Source organism: Dendrobates tinctorius, unplaced genomic scaffold, assembly GCF_039654945.1.
Source record: "Dendrobates tinctorius isolate UK_male_01 unplaced genomic scaffold, ASM3965494v1 ptg000387l, whole genome shotgun sequence".
NCBI classification, from domain to species: domain Eukaryota; kingdom Metazoa; phylum Chordata; class Amphibia; order Anura; family Dendrobatidae; genus Dendrobates; species Dendrobates tinctorius.
In genome coordinates, this window is record NW_027362053.1 from 2574458 (window position 1) to 2597626 (window position 23169).

The following is a 23169-nucleotide window of genomic DNA, read 5'->3' on the forward strand; positions in this document are numbered from 1 at the left end:
CTGTACCTCTGCTATTCTCCCGGTTTGTGACCTTGGCCTGGATATTCGACTCTGCTACCGCCTGCCGTTTTTTCAGCTCGACCGCTCGCCTGGTTTCTGACTACGTTTTTGGCTCCCTTCCTGCTTTTCTATTGGCGACCGTCCTGCTCTGGCGCACTGCTCCTATTCCGACAGCGCCTCCTGGGCTCTGCTGTAAATCCAGATACCTGTATAGGGGTAAAGGGTATCGGGGTTACTCGGGGCGCTGTCTTTTCGCTGCCCAGACTTGCAGACGGACGTTACAGCACAGAACGCAAAATAACAAGCTCTGTTACATCATAGAGCGGTACTATGAAGCAAAGCAAAAGGACTATGCCCTGTTAGACTGTACAGGCGCATAGAAAAATACTAATTGGGGTCCCTAAAAATTAATCCAAAAGGAAGACTAAGCTGGTGGTTGACCCTGCTCTGACACACGGTATGCTTTAGCACGTGCGCCTAAGGACGCCCGATGCAGATGCTAAGTTCAAGCAGGAGTTCCCACCCTACACTGCCTATCTAGTCAAACACTCGCAGTGCTATTAGCGGCACACGTGCACACATGGTAATAAAGTAGCCACCAACACACCAAACACAAATGATACACACAGGCTTGCACCATTGAGTTTTTATACCTTGCTCAAGTCTAGACAGACAGTACCTTGCCTGTGGACCAATCTGAAGCTGCGACATCACCAGAGCATCTGATGTCCGAGCACCAATAGGAAGGCACCATATCATGGACATGCTCAGTAGAATCAAATCTGGACTTAGGCTCTAGAGCACAGTGCTGCACGTGTAAACTTAGTAGTCACCATAGGCTTAGCTGGAGAGCCAGCAATAACTACACATGCAGCACGAGCCTGGGCAAGGCACCGGGACCGAAGTCTGTGCTGAGCAGTCATCCCAGCAGCCGAACCCGAATGGGAGACCACAGCACCAGACAAGGCCTGAGATCCATTCCGTGCAGCAGGAGAATCCCAGCGCCTAACCGTATTCGTACCATATACCCAACATTCACAAATCACTGGAAACTTTCCCAAGCTGCCTGATAGTATTGGAAATAGGCTTTGTCGCAGAAGCACTTTCTAATTATATTGATTGGTAACTCAAACCTTTGCTACCAAAAATTCCATCCTATATCAAAGATACAGGGGATTTTTTACAGATACTAAGAGATTGATTGGCAAGAAAGTGGACAGTTGGCATCAACAGACATAGAAAGTTTATACACACGTATTCATCAAACAACAAGTCTGCAAGTTATAAGAAATGTTTGAGCAAATTGAGATATAGACAAGAGCATTATTGATTTCATCATAGATTCCTTCCAATTCATTCTTACACATAATGCTTTTCAATTTGATAAAGACTCGTTCTTGCAAACCACCGGTACAGTGATGGCCACTCCAGTCACATGTACTCCCGCTAACTTGGTTCTATCTGAATTTGAGAACATTTATATATACAGTATTAATAACAAATGTATTAAATATATTAAAACCTACCACCGCTCTGTGGACAATGTTTTTATTATTTGGGATGAAACAGAACAATTTCAAGAATTTGTAAAAATATTTAAATGAAAACAATAGTTTCAACATGAAATTTACTTCAGTGTTTGGAAAGGATTCCTTGGAATTTTTAGATGTCAAGAATGATATAGTTGAAGGTACCATCAATACAAAAACATTCAGAAAAAGTATGGCAACTAACATGCTGTTACATTTCAATAGTGGAAATCCGCAACCTACCAAAAAAAATATACCATATAGCCAGTATCTCAGACTTAGAAAAATCAATAGCTTTCTAAAACAAGCAAAGAAATTAACTAAGAGATTAGCAAAATGTGGATATCCTCCACCTCTTTTGCAAGAAGCACAAAATAAAGCATACAAAAACACAAGAGTAATTAAAAAACAAAGACTAAAACTTAAGACTAATGATTCGAAACAATCTCTTAACCATTCTAAAAAATTCATCTTCAGTTTAAGAATAACGTCAACACAATATCTGGAAAAATTGGCATCTAATTGAAAGTGATCCACATCCCATGGGTCCCTTCTCACTCTTGACCTCCTCACCTTTCATGCCCCCCCTCTCTTCTCCTATCCTCCCCTTATCTTACCTTCCATGTCATCTAAATCGCTCGATGTTTCAGGATATGATTTCAACTTTGACATGGCTATACTTTTTCCTGTATTCTCTTTTAAAAATAAAGAATTTACAAAAAATATATATAATTTAGTAGGAAACATTAAATGAGGGAATTGTTTATTCTGTAATTTACATATTACAGGAAAATCCATAAAAGTTGGTCCAATACACCATAATGTAAAAGATTTTATTTCATATGCTGCACAAAACATGTGGTATATTTTATTTTTTGCCCTTCTAATTTCGCCCACTATTTATCAGACTTAGAGAAACACTTTAAATCTCTGAAATGTCAAGTGATGCGGAATATGTTGGCGCTACAGAAATAAAATTTATTATTATTATTATATCAGGCAAAGGATCATCCAGATTGATTAGACACATGCAGCAATGTCATAATGCCAAGCCACACTTCGTTTTGTAGGCCTAGAAAATGTTAAGTACCCAATATGGAGGGGATCATAATCGCTTATCGTTAATCAGAGAGGGAAAATGTCTCTTAACCCCTTCACCCCCAAGGGTGGTTTGCACGTTCATGACCGGGCCAATTTTTACAATTCTGACCACTGTACCTTTATGAGGTCATAACTCTGGAACGCTTCCATGGATCCCGGTGATTCTGACAATGTTTTCTCGTGATATATTGTACTTCATGTTAGTGGTAAAATTTCATTCAAATAACTTGCGTTTATTTGTGAGAAAAATGGAAATTTGGCGAAAATTTTGAAAATTTCGCAATTTTCCAACTTTGAATTTTTATGCACTTAAATCACAGAGATACAGCACACAAAAAACTTGATAACTAACATTTCCCACATGTTTACTTTACATCAGCACAATTTTGGAACCAAAAATTTTTTTCGTTAGGAAGTTATAAGGGTTAAAAGTTGACCAGCGATTTCTCATTTTTACAACACCATTTTATTTTTAGGACCACATCACATTTGAGGTCACTTTGAGGGGTCTATATGATAGAAAATACCCAAAAGTGACACCATTCTAAAAACTGCACCCCTTAAGGTGCTCAAAACCACATTCAAGAAGTTTATTAACCCTTTAGGTGCGTCACAGGAATTTTTTTGAATATTTAAAAAAAATGAACATCTAACTTTTTTTCACAAAAAAAATACTTCAGGTTCAATTTTTTTTATTTTACCAAGGGTAACAGGAGAAATTGGACTGCAAAAGTTATTGTGCAATTTGTCCTGAGTATGCTGATACCTGATATGTGGGGGGGAACGACTGTTTCGGCGCATGGCAGAGCTCAGAATGGAAGGAGCGCCGTTTGACTTTTTCAATGCAAAATTGGCTGGAATTCAGATCGGACGCCATGTCACGTTTGGAAAGTCCCTGATGTACCTAAACAGTGGAAACCCCCCACAAGTGACCCCATTTTGGAAACTAGACCCCCCAAAGAACTTATCTAGATATGTGGTGAGAACTTTGAACCCACAAGGGCTTCACAGAAGTTTATAACATAAAGCCGTACAATTAAAAAATCATATTTTTTCCACAAAAATGATCTTTTCACCCTCAATTCTTATTTTTCCAAGGGTAACAGGACCCTAAAAGTTATTGTGCAATTTGTCCTGAGTACGCTGATACCCCACATGTGGGGGTAAACCACTATTTGGGCGCATGGCAGAGCTCGGAAGGGAAGCAGCGCCATTTGACGTTTTTGGCTGGAATTGAGATCGGACACCATGTCGCGATTGGAAAACCCCTGATGTACCTAAACAGTGGAAACCCCCCACAAATGACACCATTTTGTAAACTAGACCCCCCAAGGAACTTATCTAGATGTGTGGTGAGCACTTTGAACCCCCCAGTGCTTCACAGAAGTTTATAACGCCCGGGCGTGAAAATAAAAAATTCGCATTTTTTCCACAAACATGATCTTTTAGTCACCATTTTTTTATTTTCCCAAGGGTACCAGGAGAAATTGGACCCCAAAAGTTGTTGTCCAATTTGTCCTGAGTATGCTGATACCCCATATGTGGGAGAAAACTACTGTATGGGCACACGTCGGGGCTCGGAAGGGAAGTAGTGACGTTTTGGAATGCAGACTTTGAGGGAATGGTCTGCGGGTGTCATGTTGCCTTTGGAGAGCCCCTAGTGTACCTAAACAGTGGAAACCCCCCACAAATGACCCCATTTTGAAAACTAGACCCCCTAAGGAACTTATCTAGATGTGAGGTGAGCACTTTGAACCCCCAAAGGCTTCACAGAAGTTTATAATGCCAGGGCATGAAAATAAAAAAAATCGTATTTTTTCCACAAACATGATCAATTAGTCGCCAATTTTTTTATTTTCCCAAGGGTAACAGGAGAAATTGGACCCCAAAAGTTGTTGTCCAATTTGTCATGAGTACGCTGACACCCCATATGTGGGAGAAAACTACTGTATGGACACACGTCGGGGTTCGGAAGGGAAGCAGTGACATTTTGGAATGCAGACTTTGATGGAATGGTCTGCGGGTGTCATGTGCGTTTGGAGAGCCCCTGATGTACCTAAACTATTGAAACTCCCCACAAGTGACCCCATTTTCGACACTAGGCCCCCCACGGAACTTATCTAGATGTGTGGTGAGCACTTTGAACCCCCAAGTGCTTCACAGAAGTTTATAACGCTCGGGCGTGAAAATAAAAAAATCATTTTTTCCACAAAAATGATATTTTTGCCCCCAATTTTTTATTTTCCTAAGGGTAACAGGAGAAATTGGACCCCAAAAATTGTTTTGCAATTTGACCTCAGTAGGCTGATACCCTACATGTGGGGGTAAAACACTGTTTGGGCGCATGGCAGAGCTTGGAAGGGAAGGAGCACCATTTCACTTTTTCAACTCAGAATTGGTTGGAATTGAGATCAGACGCCATGTTGCATTTGGAGAGCCCCTGATGTGCCCAAACAGTGGAAACCCCCAATTCTAACTCCAACCCGAACCCCAACACACCCCTAACCCTAATCTCAGCCCTAACCCTAACCCTAACCCTAGCCCTAACCCTAGCCCTAACCCTAGCCCTAACCCTACCCTAACCCTAGCCCTAACCCTAACCCTAACCCTAGCCCTAACCCTAACCCTAGCCCTAACCCTAACCCTAATGGAAAAATGGAAATAAATACATTTTTTTTATTTTATTTTTCCCTAACTAAGGGGGTGATAACGGGGGGGTTTGATTTACTATTTATGGCGGTTTTTATGTTTGGCGGCTGTCACACGCTAAAAGACACTTTTTATTGTAAAAATAGTTTTTGCATCACCACATATTGAGAGCTCTAATTTTTCCGTATTTTGACCCACCGAGTCATGTGAGGTCTTATTTTTTGCGGGACGAGTTGACGTTTTTATTGGTACCATTTTCGGGCACGTGACATTTTTTGATCGCTTTTTATTCCGAGTTTTGGGACGCAGAATGAACAAAAACCAGCGTTTCATGAATTTCTTTTGGGGGGGTGCGTTTACACCGTTCCGCGTGCGATAAAATTGATAAAGCGGTTTTATTCTTCGGGTCAGTACGCTTAAAGAGATACCTTATTTAGGTCGTTTTTTTATGTTTTGTCGGTTTTATGCAATGAAAACTATTTTATATAAAAAATAATTATTTTTGCATCGCTTTATTCTGCGAGCTATAACTTTTTTATTTTTTTGCGGATGATGCTGTATGGCAGCTCGTTTTTTGTGGGACAAGATGCCATTTTCAGCGGTACCATGGATATTTATATGCGTCTTTTTGATCGCGCGTTATTACACTTTTTGTTTGGCGGTATAAATCATTATTTTTTGCTTCGTTTTTTATTTTTATTTTTTAAGGGGTTCGCTAAAGGGGTTAACTAATGGGACAGTTTTATAGGGTGGGTCGTTACGGACGCGGCGATACCTAATATGTGTACTACTATTGTTTTTTTTTTTTATTTCTAAAAAATGGATTTATTTGGGGGAATATTTTTTTTTTTTTCTAATTTATTTGGCGATTTTTTTAATTTATTTTAACACTTTTTTTAATTTTTTTTTTACTTTATTAAATAGTCCCAGGTGGGACATCACTGTCCTGTGACAGATCGCTGATCTGTCACATCACAGATCACTGTGACAGATCAGCAATCTGTCACAGGCACTGCAGAAGGCTTCCTCATGCCTGCGCTTTGCAGGCACTGAGGAAGCCAGCTTCCTGCAGGCCCCCGAAGGCCCCCGTCGCCATCTTGGATTCAGGGGCCTGCAGGAAAGGAGCCCCCGGCAGCAGCGCTGCACATTGCGCTGCCGTGGGGGGCTCAGGGAAGCACGGAGGGAGCCCCCTCCCTGCCGATGCTTCCCTTTAACCCCCGGTACACCGCGATCATGTTTGATCGCGGTGTGCAAGGGGTTAACGTGTCGGGGGTGGTCCGTGACCGCCCCTGACACATTGTGCCGGGTGTCAGCTGTGATAATCAGCTGACACCCGGCCGCGATCAGCGGCGCTCACCACGTGGGCGCCGCTGATCGCGGTAGACGTACTATCCCGTCCATGGGCATAGGGGCCCGGGTCCCATGGACGGGATTGTACGTCTCATGTCAGGAAGGGGTTAAATGCTGAGGCACAGGGCCCCTTAGGTTTAAATGAAAAATTAGACATGAACATTTTTTTTATACATTGCATTCGAGTTATATATGTAAACTAGCTGAAGAGCCCGGTGCTGCCCGGGCATAGTAACTAACTGTGGTTAGTTATAGCAAATTATAATTATCCTCCATCCCATAGTCCCGTGCCCATATACCCATCATGCATATCCACGATCCCATAGGCCCGTGCCCATATACTCATCATACATATCCTCCATCCCATAGTCGAGTGCCCATATACCCATCACACATCCTCCATCCCATAGTCCATCCCATAGTCCAGTGCCAATATACCCATCACACATCCTCCATCCCACAGTCAACCATTATGACATCATATTGAGCGGCGGGGCTTGCAACCTATGATGACATCAGCGTCGCCATGGCAACCATTATGACATCATAATGAGGGGCGGGGCTTGATACACACACACTTTTTCCCCATTATGTAGATAGGGGCAAAATTGTTTGGTGAATTGGAATGCGCGAGGTTAAAATTTCACCTCACAACATAGCCTAGGACACTCTCGGGGTCCAGACGTGTGACTGTGCCAAATTTTGTCGCTGTAGCTGCGACGTTGCGGATGCCAATCCCGGACATACACACACACACATACAAACATACACACACTTGAGCTTTATATATTAGATATATGTTAATATCGGTGTTTCACCTCCTACAAGAGGAAGTGATCACATGTGTGTAGATTAGACCCGTAGGAGCGCTATCTAAGCGTGAAACGGCCGTCATAGTATGTCTCCCGCTGCACACCGCACTACCGCTCGATAGATGTCCGGATTATTTGAAATAAAGGACTTTTAAATCACAGAGGATACTGGTGAGTGCTGCCTTTCATATTTCCTTCTTCGGATCTTTACTGCATTGTTCGCTACTGCACCACTAATAAGAAATAAGTCTCCTCAGCAACTGTAAGAGTCTGCATTATAAAACTGTCGCACCACTGGTGCCTATCAATATCCTTACTCTTGTGTGCAATTTAAAATTAAGATATCTGAGTCAAATCGGAAAGTGGGCATATGAAATAAATTCTATTCTATCACCACCAATTTGAGGTTTTATTATGCCAAGTCTTTAAAGAAACAACTAAAACAAACAAGTCTTTTCAAACTCTGCAAGTAGATAACCTCCTGGATTGATAAAATTGCTCTACATCTCTGGTGGTCCATCAAAACCTGTAACAATGATGTGAAATATTACAGGAGAAATTGTTGTCATGCTTGCAACACATAACAAACCAACATCAGTGGAAAGGCAACAGCCTGTACCACAAATGCAGTCATGGTCCACTGGTTGAAGAGACGGAGTCTAATGGTAATGTAAAATAGGTATGAATTCCACGGAACATTCCAGAATCTTCCATTCACTACACTGACCAGAACGATCCATGGTTGTCACACATTGCAGCTCTGTGCCTGCATCTGTATCAGGACACCAGACACTTTCTGTGCCAACCTTCCCTCTCCCCAGCTAAGGAATGTTAATTAGCTAGTGGAAAGAATTTCCTTTGTCTGAAGAAACATGTGCAGCTTTTCTCATAGACAGTAATTGAGATCTAATCATTTGGTCATAAAACGTGGCGCGTTTATGGTAAAAACATGAAAATTACATTTCCGCGAAGGTCGCCGACCCAGCATTCTAGCCTGTTATGAATGGGTCACCGAGGAGGAAAAAACCTAAACATGCTAAGCCCAGAAAAACCAGAGAGGTTGGTAACTATGCAGATTGCAGATCCCTGATCCTACAACACAACTAGCAGCAGCCGTGGAGCGTGCCTACGATAAACCTAGATGCCTCGTTACGGCCGGAGGACTAAATAAGCCTAAAGCAATAAAAGGGAAAACTAACTGCCCCAGAGCAGACCCCAAAGGAATAGACAGCCCCCACACATGTATTGACGGTGAAACAAGATGCAAACACAGGTAGGAAAATAGGCTGAGCAAACGATGGGGCCCAGACTAACTAGAAAGGAGAGGAAAGGAAAGACACTGTCTGCAATCTGCCCAAAACCCTACAAAATAATGTCCAACACTTCTGATAACAAAATTAACCCTGAAGTCACTAGACTTCTCACACTATATCAGCACTCTGAAATATTCTGAGACAGAGCAAAAAAGAGGCCAATCTAATAAGGGACAAAAAGCAAATTGGCAAATACAGATAAATAAGAGTGGAAATTCAGCACAGCCCCCAGCCGGGCTTGGCTGACCACACAAAAAACTGAATAGACCAACAAAATCAAGTGTGAACATTAGCAGAAAAACTTAGCTTTAGATGACTGGAACAGAGCTGAAAACCAAGAGCTGACAAGCCAGAAGGAATCACCAGCAACTGAATAGGGCGTCGGCTGTCTTAAATCCAATCTGAGACTCCTGAGATCCAATTGTCATCCTCATTCTCAGGTGGCAGATCTCCACCGATCAAATCAGCCTCACTACCTCCTGTTACCACCAGGGAGTCTGGAAGGAGAACTCACAACTGGTGAACCAGAGAATGAACTCACAACACTAGCCCATGTTTTTCACGGTTCCAGCGCCGACAGAATCCGAGAAATGGATGTCTCCTGAACCGTGTAAAATAATTAGTCCGTGTTTGGTCATGAATTAATGCCAGTGACGAGCCGGGAAAAGATAATACTATGTGTGTGTCTATATGAGGTACCCTCTGCAAGATATAGTTATTATAAGTTTTGTAGTCAGATTCTAACTCCAAGAGTAAGGGGAGGACCATCACCAGACGGCCCCTTTTGGTGATGTCACAAGCCGAGACTTATAAGTCTGCAACTGAGCCCCCCCTTGTTAGTTGCTGCTTGGGAGCTCTGTGCCACCAGACCTCATCCATGAACTACGATGCATGGATCTGCCTCACTTGCCTGAAATGATCTAAGTACCATGTGAGTGTTTTCTTCTTTACCCTTGTTTTATTTTTAATTGCATTGTACATATATTATTGTCTCATTTTGTAAAGCCTTCTTTATCTTTTGTAAACACTGCCTATCTTTTGGGATAAAATATAAAATTTACTAGTTTGGTCTCCTTGCTCTGTGGCGAGTTCATGCGCCTATAAGCTAATTACGCTGCTGATTCGGGTTTGCTTCGAACCCCTCCATTAATTTTCAACATTAATCAGAGAAATCTGAAGCTGGTGGCGGCGAAGTGTGTTTTGGCTGTTTGGGCTAGCTGGCAGTGACGGAAGGGGTTTTATAAGCTGATTGTGTGACTGCGGCCAAAGCGGCCTAATCACCCGTGCTCAACAAACAGCCTGTCCGGCGACTAATTATCCTAGGTGTAGTTCCCTGACTGACCTGAGGGTAACGCGGGCGCCGGAGTGCTGCAAGTTCAGAAGGGGAACTGAAAAGTGGGATATACGTAGATTTAAATAAATTAAACACAGTATAGGATTTTGAGAAGGAGGCACAGACAGTTACGAAAAATGTATTTTTAAATGATGTGACAATCATCTCTTTATTGAAGCAATAAATAATGTTAAAGGGATACCCCACTTAGATCAACTTCACATCTTCTTACGGGTTTACCGTGACAGAGAGGAGCCAGAAGACCGCAGAGTCTGATTTCTCCTACTACTGCACTGATTTGAAGCATTTTACCTTTGTATTAAACAGTGTAAATTTCCTTTGGCGTGCAGGGGTTAATCTGCTCAGTTGATAGCTCCTGGAGCTAAGGCTCTCAGCTTTGTTTTGTTAGTCACTCCCATCTCCTATATAAACTGGGCCCTGGTTAGCACTCATTGTCAGAGAAGCTTATGCTGCTGTCAGGGTCCTGACAGCGCCGACGTACAGCCTCCGCTAAACAGGGACTCACCCGCACCGTAGGGATCCCTGGGGACAAGAACAGCCGGACAATAAAGATGCACAGGACCTGAATGTAGAAGTTTTAGAAAGCCAGCACAGGACCTACGGTCATGTGAACGTTCATGTGACTGCAAGGGGGCAGGGCTTAGCATCCTGCTTTCAGAGGAGGAAGAAAACTCAGAGTCGGGCAAAGCAGAGGTCAGGCACCATACAGGCAAGCGAGGTACAGGAGGGATAAACAGACGGGAGGTCAGACAAAGCCAAAGGTCATACACAAGATATCAATACAGTACCAGGGATGAGACAGAATGGACAGTCAGGGCCAAGCAGAGATCAAAAACCAAACGGACATAGAAGGTACCAAGCAGAATCCAAAGCGATATCCAGAGAACAGACCGAGTCATACACAGGGAATCAAGCAACCAGAACACAGCACTAACACACTCAGGGCTCACCACACAATGCCAAGGGCGAAAGTATAACTGACGGGGGATGGGAGCTTCCTGAGGCTATAAGAAGCCTCCCCAGAACCAATGAGAGGCCACCCTAATAGGTCCCAGGTGTGCAGGTGAGAGTCTGCACTGCGATCAGAACATTAACCCCAGAAGTGCCGGTCACCCAGCACTGATATCATGACAGTACCCCCCTCTCAACGGGGGGCCTCTGGACCCCCAGGCTTGCCCGGGTACCTAGCATGGAAAGCCCGAACCAGGTGATTCGTATGCATCAACCGGGCCGGCACCCAGGACCTGTCCTCCGGCCCATACCCCTTCCAATGAACTAGGTACTGTACTGACCGCCGTACCAACCTAGAATCTACAATGTGACCAATCTCATATTCCACATGTCCCTCAACCGAAACCGGAGGAGCAGCGGACTCAGATTCTCCCTGGACTGCTTCAAACGGCTTCAGTAGAGATCTATGGAAGACGTTAAGGATCTTGAAAGAGGGTGGAAGGCACAGCCTGTACGCTACCGGGTTGATTTTTTCCACAATCTTGTACGGGCCAATGAATTTGGGGCCCAACTTGGCTGACGGAACCTTTAACTTAATGTTTCGCGTGGAGAGCCAAACTTTCTCTCCCACCTGAAACATGGGACCAGGTGTTCGTTTCCTGTCCGCGAAAAACTTATACCTACCTTGAGACCTAGATATACGCCGCTGGACTTCTGCCCATGTATCTTTTAACCGCTGAACAGAGTCCTCAGCCCCGGGGCACCCCGAATCCAGACGAGAAAACTCACCAAAAAGAGGACTGAACCCATAGTTGATGAAGGGGACATACCAGTGGATTGACTCACCCGACTATTGAAGGCGAATTCAGCCAACGGCAGTATATCACACCAGTCATTCTGTCTAGCAGAAGTCAGACATCTGAGGATCTGTTCCAGAGACTGATTAGTGCGTTCCGTCTGACCATTACTCTCAGGATGGTATACAGAGGAAAAGGACAGAGATATCCCTAATTTTTTACAGAAAGCATGCCAAAACTTAGCCACAAACTGCACACCACGATCAGACACCACATTCAGGGGTACCACATGCAAGCGGACCACATGCTGCACAAACAATCTGGATAAGATCTCAGCAGAAGGTAATGCGGACAGGGGTACAAAATGAGCCTGCTTAGAAAATCTGTCCACCATTACCCATACCACCGTATTACCCCTGGAAGAGGGAAGATTGGTAATAAAATCCATGGACAGATGGGTCCACGGTCTTTCGGGAACTTCCAAGGGCATCAGCTCCCCCGCTGGCCGGCTATGGGAGCTTTTAGAGCGAGCGCAGACCCCACAACCAGAAATGAATTTCTTTATATCAGAACCCAGAGTAGGCCACCAGAAGATCCTAGCCACCGCCAGTCGCGTGGCTGATATACCAGGGTGAGCACACAACTTGGATTCGTGGAACTCTTGCAAGAGTTTAAGGCGAAGTTGTTCTGGGACAAACAACTTGCCCCCTGGCTTGGCCGCAGGAGCCAGCGACTGGGCCCCCTCAATTTCCCATTCCAATTCAGACGAGATCCCTGCTAACACCACCCCAGGGTGCAGAATGGAGGACGGTGGCTCAGGGACAGACTCAGGGTGAAAACTATGAGATAAGGCGTCAGCCTTGACATTCTTTGACCCTGGACGGAATGTAATAGTAAACTGGAAACGAGAAAAAAAAAAGTGACCAACGGGCCTGTCTGGGCGTTAATCTTTTAGCAGACTCGATGTAATACAAATTTTTGTGATCAGTGATCACAGTAACCGGGTGACTTGCCCCCTCCAAAAAGTGCCTCCATTCCTCAAACGCCAACTTAACCGCAAGAAGCTCTCTATTGCCTACATCATAATTTCTTTCAGCAGCAGAGAACTTCCCGGAAAAGAAGGCACATGGCCTGAGTTTGGTTAGAGTGGCAGGCCCTTGAGACAACACCGCCCCCACCCCCACCTCGGAGGCGTCCACCTCCACCACAAATGGCTTGGAAGGATCTGGCTGTATCAAGACAGGAGCAGACATAAAACATTTTTTCAGCGTCGCAAAGGCCTCTTTTGCGAGTGAGGACCAATTTCTCACATACGCACCTTTGCATGTTAGATGCGTGAGAGGTTTGACCACTTGCGAAAACCCCCGGATAAATTTGCGGTAATAATTGGCGAACCCCAAGAAGCGCTGAAGACCCTTAAGATCTCGGGGTTGCACCCAATCCGCAATGGCCTGCACCTTCTTGGGGTCCGTGCGAAAACCCTCCCCAGATACAATTAACCCCAAAAAAGACAATTCTTGCACACAGAATACACATTTCTCCAATTTGGCATACAGATGATTTTCTCTCAGTCTTTGGAGAACAGTTCGTACATGTTCCAAATGAGAATGCTTGTCGGTGGAGTATATCAAAATATCATCTAAATAGATAACGACAAAACGACCAATGAGATCCGAGAATACCACGCTGATGAAATTCTGAAATATGGCGGGGGCGTTGGTAAGACCAAACGACATGACTAAATGTTCAAATAGTCCCTCGGTCGTGAGGAACGCGGTTTTCCATTCATCCCCCTCCCGGACCCTTATCAAATTATATGCCCCCCGAAGATCCAGTTTAGAAAACCACTTTGCCCCTGATAGTTGGTTACATAAATCAGGAATCAACGGAAGGTGGTACGTATTCCGTACAGTAATCTGATTAAGCTCCCGGAAGTCGAGACAGGGACGTAACCCGCCATCTTTTTTCTTTGCAAAAAAGAAACCTGCCGCCACAGGTGAGACTGAAGGACGTATGTGTCCTTTGCGCAGCCTTTCAGCAATGTACTCCTTCATAGCCAAGTGCTCAGGACCGGACAAATTAAACAGACGGGCTTTAGGTAATTTAGCCCCCGGGACCAGCTCAATAGCGCAGTTAAAGGGTCTATGTGGCGGTAACGTCTCGGCCTCGCTTTCGGAGAATACATCTTCGAAGTCCTTCAGGCATTCCGGAATACCTTCCAGCTCGACAGATGATACAGACACAGATTTAACAGGTTCAACCAGCAGTGCGGATTTATCACATAACTCAAAATCATTAAACCCCCATTGAACAATCTCCCCCGTTTTCCAGTTAATAACTGGGTTATGGCGTTGTAACCAGGGCATGCCCAACACCAACCCTGCAGGTAGATTGTCTAGCAGAAAACAACTTAGGTTTTCCACATGAGTAGCGCCCACTCTGAGCGAAAACAAGTCAGACATAAAGCAAATTCCCTCCTTACTGAGGGGAGAGGAGTCAATGGCCATCACCTTGATCGGAACCTTGAGCCTAACTGTCCCTATCTTGCAGTGTGTGACCAATTGGGAGTCAATGAGATTAATCGATGACCCGCAGTCCACGAAGGCTGTAGAGGAAAAAGAACTACCGTCCGCAAACAGTTCCACAGGCAGTAACACTTTAGAAAATGAGGAAAAGGGTACCTGAGGGTCAGAGTAATCTCCCCCTTGACTACCCAGACCAAGTCGTTTCCCGCCGACCGGGTTTGAAGATGGGCAATCAGGACACTCCCTTTTCCAATGTCCCGTTTTACCGCAGTAAAAGCATAACTGCTTGTCCTTCCGGCGTTTCCTCTCCGTATCCTTCAGGGAGAGGGCGCCTACATCCATGAGCTCAGGGGCAGTCTCTTTTCCACTGGGGAACAATGGAGTTTCCACCTGCATCACCCCTCTGGCCCGCAGCCTGCGGTCCATCCGGATGGCCTGGGTCATGGCGTCCTCGAGAGAGTTAGGTGGGGGATGTAACGCCAAGGCATCCTGCAGCCGCTCGGACAAGCCTCTGCGAAAGAATCCTCGGTTTGCGGCGTCGTTCCAAGAGACCTCTGCGGCCCAGCGGCGGAACTCAGTATAAAACCACTCAGCTGATTGTTTCCTCTGACAGACACTCATCACCATGTCCTCTGCCAATCACACACGGTCAGGCTCATCATAAATGTGCCCGAGGGCCTCAAAAAATGCATTCACGGACACTCTCTCAGGGGCAGTGGGAGAAAGGGAGAAAGCCCAAGCTTGTGGGGACCCTCTTAATAGAGACATAACAACCCCGACCTTCTGACTTTCGTCCCCAGAGGAACGTGGTCTCAAACTAAAAAAAAGTTTGTACCCCTCCATGAAGACCCTGAACTCCTTTTGGTTTCCAGAAAAAAAGTCAGGCAGTTTAACAGGTGGTCCTGGGGACACCAAACCAACATCACTCGACCCATCCCCCAGAGACCCAGCAGCTACAGCTCCCCGCACTGTCTCAGAAAACTGCTGCTGAGAACGAGCCAGAGCTTTCTGCTCCAGAGATAAACCCTGAAACATCTGACTTAGACTTTTCATCTGGTCAGCCAGAGACTGTATGGGATCCATAACTCTCTGCATAAAAACCCCCCAAAAAACTTAATGGTCAGTTATAAAGTCAGGGTCCTGACAGCGCCGGCGTACAGCCTCCGCTAAGCAGGGACTCACCCGCACCGTAGGGACCCCTGGGGACAAGAACAGCCGGACAATAAAGATGCACGGGACCTGAATGTAGAAGTTTTAGAAAGCCGGCACAGAACCTATGGTCATGTGAACGGTCATGTGACTGCAAGAGGCGGGGCTTAGCATCCTGCTTTCAGAGGAGGAAGAAAACTCAGAGTCGGGCAAAGCAGAGGTCAGGCACCATACAGGCAAGCGAGGTACAGGAGGGATAAACAGACGGGAGGTCAGACAAAGTCAAAGGTCATACACAAGATATCAATACAGTACCAGGGATGAGACAGAACGGACAGTCAGGGCCAAGCAGAGATCAAAAACCAAACGGACATAGAAGGTATCAAGCAGAATCCAAAGCGATATCCAGAGAACAGACCGAGTCATACAAAAGGAATCAAGCAACCAGAACATAGCACTAACACACTCAGGGCTCACCACACAATGCTAAGGGCGAAAGTATAACTGACGGGGGATGGGAGCTTCCTGAGGCTATAAGAAGCCTCCCCAGAACCAATGAGAGGCCACCCTAATAGGTCCCAGGTGTGCAGGTGAGAGTCTGCACTGCGATCAGAAAATTAACCCCAGATGTGCCGGTCACCCAGCACTGATATCATGACAGCTGCATGACTGGAGGCTGTTGTTGGTTATTAGTGGAGAAGGTTATGGTAGATTTATCTGTGACTGTTGCTAGGTTTTGAGTTTGTGATAATTCTCTTTCTTCTCCTACTTTAATTTTACCCTGTCCTCCACTCCTCGATGCATTCCTTTGTTGTATGTGTGAGTATATTTGCATGTTTGGTATTATTCTTTGTCCCTGTTTTGTATTACCTTGATAATCTGGTTGGTATATTAGGCTACACTACTACTCCCCTCTTCCCTGGGTCTGGGAAGCGTACAAACTGAGAGCGGATTCAGAAGCTAAGGCAAGGTACATGGCCCCGATGTCTTCACCATCAGAAGTAATTCAGGGAGCAGGGAGAGCTACGGCGCCTCCTAGCCTTAGATGCAGGGAAGGAGCCCCTGGTCCCAGGACACCAGACAACAGAGTCATGACACATCTCTAAAAACAGATAAAATAAATATGACCACTAGAGTTGAGCGAAACGGGTCGAAAAATTTCAAAAGTCGCCGACTTTTGGCAAAGTCGGGTTTCATGAAACGAAACCCGACTCTAGGATGAGGTCGGCCACGAGGTCGGCGACTTACGCGCCAAAGTCGCGTTTCAAAAGTTTGTTTTGCGCTCTTTTTCAGCCAATCAGGATCCACGGACACTGTGGGCAACGTGATGACATAGGCAGGGGTCACCACCATCTTTCAGAAGGGCATGCAAGTGATTGGCTTGCTTTGGTGGGCGTCACAGGGGTTATAAAAGGGCGTGCACGCCGACCGCCATCTTACTTCTGCCGATCTTAGCATAGGGAGAGGTTGCTGATTCTGTAGGGAGAGCGTTAGGCAGGGAAGAAGAAAAAAAAACTGCTTCTGCTGCTAGCGATTTTGCCTGTACAACACACCAGTCACTGTGTGTGCAGTGCAAGGGGAGGATATATTGTGGTGGATCAGCGGTGTTGGTTGTTAGGCTGCCTTCTAAGGCTTCCTGACAGCTGCATTGCTGTTTACCCACTGCTCTGCAAACTGCTTTTTTAAAAGCTATCCCAATTTTTTTTTTTGTCCTGCTGAGGTACTGAGCGTGCATTTTTTCACACCATACAGCGTCAGTGGGCCTCACAAAATCCAAAAGTGTCCAGTGTCCACTAGTGTCTGCAGAAATTCAAAATCTCCCTTATCCTGTAGTCACTTTTTTCACACCTGTGCCATCGAGCCTGTGACATAGCGCTCTGATATTCAGTGGGCCTCACACAATCCAAAAGTGTCCAGTGTCCACTAGTGTCTGCAGAAATTCAAAATCTCCCTTATCCTGTAGTCACTTTTTTCACACCTGTGCCATCGAGCCTGTGACATAGCGCTCTGATATTCAGTGGGCCTCACACAATCCAAAAGTGTCCAGTGTCCACTAGTGTCTGCAGAAATTCAAAATCTCCCTTATCCTGTAGTCACTTTTTTCACACCTGTGCCATCGAGCCTGTGACATAGCGCTCTGATATTCAGTGGGCCTCACACAATCCAAAAGTGTCCAGTGTCCACTAGTGTCTGCAGAAATTCAAAATCTCCCTTATCTTGTAGTCACTTTTTTCACACCTGTGCCATCGAGCCTGTGACATAGCGCTCTGATATTCAGTGGGCCTCACACAATCCAAAAGTGTCCAGTGTCCACTAGTGTCTGCAGAAATTCAAAATCTCCCTTATCCTGTAGTCACTTTTTTCACACCTGTGCCATCGAGCCTGTGACATAGCGCTCTGATATTCAGTGGGCCTCACACAATCCAAAAGTGTCCAGTGTCCACTAGTGTCTGCAGAAATTCAAAATCTCCCTTATCCTGTAGTCACTTTTTTCACACCTGTGCCATCGAGCCTGTGACATAGCGCTCTGATATTCAGTGGGCCTCACACAATCCAAAAGTGTACAGTGTCCACAAGTGTCTGCAGAAATTCAAAATCTCCCCTGTCCTATAGACACCTTGTACCTTGTTTTACATTACTATATAGTTTGTTGGATTTTGTCTACATTTCTACCAAAAATGAGGAAGGCTGGTGGAAGAGGCCGTGGAATTGGGCGGGGGTTGGCAGCTGGTAATGATGGTGTTGGTGGTGGATCTGATGGTAGTGGCAAAAGCAAAGGACCGAATGCAGGAGGTGTTGAGCCTGCGTCATCGTCTGGCTCCACAAGGCCTCGAAGGCTTAGTTTTCTAGGAGTTGGCAAACCGCTTTTAAAGCCAGAGCTTCAGGAAAAAGTTTTGTCTAACATTGCTGACTCAGCCTCCAGCTCTATCGCCTCCTCTTCTGAAGTTGTAAAAAATAAAAGCACTGAGTCGTCATTGGAGGCTCATGTTCATGAACCACACCTTTCCTTGTGTCCTTCACCCCAACCAAGATTGAAGGATGACGCAGGCCATACTACTGATTACTCCATGGAGCTGTTTTCACATACCATGCCTGGATTATCAAGTGAAATGGTGAATTACCCAGGCCAAGATGAATCTGACATGGAGTGCACTGATGCACAGCCGCTGATAGATGATTCTGCTGGTACATTCACTCAGAGCACTACATTGTCCTCGCAGTGTACAGAGCCAGATTCTGACCCTGATGAGACTCAGGTGCCCCTTCCCGCACACTATACCACCATACACGGTGACACAGAGGAAGGTGCACATGACATTGAAGAGGAGGTGATGGATGACCCAGTTGTTGACCCAGATTGGCATCCATTGGGGGAAGAGGGTGCTGCTTCCAATAGCTCAGATGAGGAGGAGCATCCACAGCAGACATCGACATCGCAACAGCTGTTATCTGGCAGGCCCGGAGCACTCGAAAGACAGGTTCCAAAAATCAAAAGAGTTGCTGGACAGCTTGTCCAGAGGGTCAAAAGATCACAGCGTGCTAGGCCGCAAAATGTCTGCCAAAGTAGGAAGAGTGCAGTGTGGCACTTTTTTGAACAAAATCCTCATGATCAGGCCAAGGTTATCTGTAAGAAGTGCGCAAAGACCTTTAGCCGAGGGAAAAATCTGAAAAATTTGAATACCAGTTGCATGCTTAGACATTTAACCAGCATGCACTTTCAAGCGTGGACACAACACCAAACCTCAAGTGCCACATGTGCAACTGATCACAAAGAAGGTAGTCAACAACGCTACATTGTTTCCCCCACTGTAAGCCCACCAGTTAGCACAGCAGCAAATGTTGAGGTGTCGTTGCAAGGCCACAGCAGTCAGGGAATCCCACTGTTATATCAACGAAATACTGAATCTAGGCCATCAGAAAGAACACCAACTCCATCACCATCATCAACCCTCTCTCTGTCCGCCCTGTCCACCGCTACTTCCACCATATGCAACTCTCAAGTCCAGCTCACCCTCCCAGACACTATGAGTAGGTCAAGAAAGTACTCAGTCTCTCATCTGCGTACACTGGGTTTGAACGCCCACATTGCGAAACTAATCTCGTTTGAGATGATGCCCTATCGGTTGGTGGAAAGCGGAGCTTTCTGCGAACTCATGGCCTATGCAGTACCACACTATAACCTACCCAGTCGCCACTTCTTCTCTCGCAAAGCCATCCCAGCCCTCCACCATCATGTAAAAGACCGCATTGTCCATGCACTCAAGCAGTCAGTGAGTGGAAAGGTGCAGCTCACAACTGATGCATGGTCCAGTCGGCATGGCCAAGGCCGTTACGTGTCCATCACTGCGCACTGGGTTAATGTGGTGGATGCAGGGTCCACAGGGGACGGCTGTGGTGGGACAGTGCTGCCTAGCCCACGGTATAGGAAACAGTTGGCTGTAGGCGTTCGACCCTCCTCCTCCTCCAGAAGCGAAAGCTCGTCCACAGAGCGCAGTCGTACGAGCACTCCATCTGCAGCTGCCACTGTTGCACACGAGGTGTCCCCCTATCGAGCAGCTAGTGGAAAGCGTCAGCAGGCTGTGTTGCAGATGATGTGTTTGGGCGACAGACACACCGCCGAGGTGCTGGCCGAGTACTTGAAGCAACAAACTGAGTCATGGCTGGGCAGTGTACATCTTGAGGCAGGCAAGGTAGTTAGTGATAACGGCCGTAATTTTGTGGCAGCCATAGCCCTTTCAAAACTCAGCCATATACCTTGCTTGGCTCACACCTTGAACCTGGTGGTGCAGTGCTTCCTCAAAAATTATCCGGAGTTAACAGCCCTGCTCCAGAAGGTGCGAAGACTGTGCGCGCACATCCGCTGGTCGCCTGTACACTTCGTTCGTATGCAGAAGCTGCAGCGATTGCTCCACCTTCCCAACCACCGCCTCATTATCGACATTGCAACAAGGTGGAACTCCACCCTGCACAAGGTGGAGCGGCTGTGCGAGCAGAGGCAGGCCATAATGCATTTGTGGGAGGATACACGGCCAGGCACTTTGAGAGCAGACATGGAGTTGACAGGTGTGCAGTGGTCGAAGCTGAAAGACCTCTGTAAAGTCCTTCAGTGTTTTGAGGAATGCACACGGCTGGTAAGCGCAGACGACGCCATCCTAAGCATGAGCATCCCACTTATGCGTCTGCTCATGCAAACTTTGACGCACCTTAAGGAGCAGGCGTCTGCAGCCAATGTTGATGAGGAGGAAGAGGAGGAGGGAATCCTTGATGACATTCAGCCATTGTCTGCTCAGGGACCTCTCCTGGACGAGTTGGAGGAAGAAGAGGAGGAGGAGGATGATGATGGGGATGATTACTTAGGGGAGGAGGATGCATCTCGTGGGGCAAGTGAAAATGTTGGCGTGGCAAGGTCTGGTACAGGCTTTGTGCGTGACTGGAGGGATGTGGATTTGCCAGAAAGTGCTCCTCCAACCAGCACTCGCAGTGCATCATTGACACCGGGAACATTGGCCCACATGTCAGATTATGCCTTGCAGATCCTAAAAAGGGACCCCCGCATTGCCAAAATGATGAACGATGACGACTACTGGTTGGCCAGCATCCTGGATCCACGCTATAAAGGCAAATTACAAAACATCATGCCACAGGAGAACCTTGACCTAATATTGGCTAATAAACAAGCAACTCTGGTAAATCGGTTGCTTGAGGTATTCCCAGCACACAGCAGCGGTGATGGTTCTCACACGAGCCGTACGGGCCGGGGGCAGCTTGGCAGAGGTGTTCATGGTGCACACAGCAGAAGTGGCGTTGGAGACAGGGGTTTCATGACAATGTTGTGGACTGATTTTTCACGGACCGCTCACACAACTGGTAATACTGCATCGATGGAAAGTGACAGGAGACAGCAGTTGTCAACTATGGTTACAAACTACTTTTCCTCCCATATCGATGTTCTCCCACACAGGTCATTCCCCTTTGACTATTGGGCCGCTAAACTGGACACCTGGCCTGAATTGGCACAATATGCCTTACAGGAGCTCGCTTGCCCAGCTGCAAGTGTGCTATCGGAAAGAGTCTTCAGTGCAGCTGGATCAATCCTGACAGAAAAAAGGACCCGTCTGTCAACCCAAAATGTGGATGATCTAACCTTCATTAAAATGAACCATGCATGGGTTTCCAAAGATTTTGTCCCACCTTCCCCTGATGACACATAGGGTGACAGAAAAATGGCTTGCTTTGGTCCACCTCTTCCTGGGACTTGACCTATTTCGCCTTTTGCATCAGCTGAATGTCCAACATCAACATATGCCACTTTCTAAAACTCCCTAACTGTGCTGCCTCCCCCCCCATGGCCGGGGTCACCACCTAGCGCACGACACCGTGCGAGTGCCGTTGCCCTGGACAGGTGGGTAGGCCGACTCTTGGGCGCGGGCATTGGCACAGGGTCCCTCATAGTGCAATCAAGTGTCTCTGATGGTGGTGGTGCACACCCGCCGTCAGACACACCGCCGTACTATGAGGGGGCCAGTGACAGTACCGACGCCCACGAGTGGGCCCCCCTTGCTTGGGCAGGACCCCAGCATTTGCAATCTTTACCTCTCCCTGCTCCTCCGCTGTGTAGTCTGGGCCGTCAAATCCATTCTGTGCCTGACACCGTCTGAGCCTGCCTCCTGATGTATAGACATATATTTTGAATGTGTACGCTATCCATACATGTTATCCGGGGATACGGTACCCTTTCTCACCTTTGTGCAATCACGTGCAATCCATACTGGGCCTAACACCGTCTGAGCCTGCCTCCTGATGTATAGACAATGTGATAAAACACTCCGGGATCGCCTTTGCTGGGGTCAAAGGTCACGTGCGTTCAGCATGAAACTCAGGCGCAGAGCTGGGATTCGGGTGTAACTGACCCTGAGTCAGATTTATTAACGGTGAAAGCAATGCAAAAGGAAATAAAACATAAAACAAATCCTTGCCTGTCCGGCACTAACTAAACAATGGACAACCTAACTACCAACTGGCGGGCTTCTCCCGTCCAGCCAAACCACAGTTGCAGTGGGCACTGCTTCCACTCACGTGTGTCTCTCACACAGACAGGCTCTCTGTGTTCCCAGGCTGAGACACTCACCCAACCACCTGGCATCCTTTTATATCCACCTCCCATTATTCATTAGCAAGCAGGTGCGATACTGACCAGACTAGGCCACATAGGAAAGGAATCTGAGCGAGAAATACCTGCCCTCATCCACTATTCCCACATGATTCTCACATATCCCCCCCCTCTGCTCAGACCACTCCGGTCGAGCAATGACACCCGCCAAACAGTGCACTCGGGACAGGGCATCTGCATTTCCCATCTGTACGCCTGGGTGGTGCTCCACCGTAAAAGTGTAGGCCTGCAGGGCAAGGAACCACCGGGTCACCCGGCTATTCCGTTCCTTGTTCAAGTGCATCCACTTGAGAGGGGCATGGTCAGTGATCAGCCTGAACTTTCGGCCCACCAGGTAATATTTGAGGGCCTCTAGAGCCCACTTAATGGCGAGGCACTCTTTTTCTACGACTGCATACCTTTGCTCGTGTTTATTCAGCTTCCTGCTGAGATAGAGGACTGGGTGTTCCACTCCGTCCCTCACTTGTG

General features: G+C 46.6%; 1 long non-coding RNA gene across 7 annotated transcripts in view; it reads right to left on the reverse strand.

Moving 5' to 3' along the window:
* The window catches only part of LOC141076099 (uncharacterized), a 122484-nt gene that overhangs the window by 46420 nt on the left and 52895 nt on the right, over positions 1 to 23169 (reverse strand). The gene's annotated exons all lie outside the window — the stretch shown is intronic.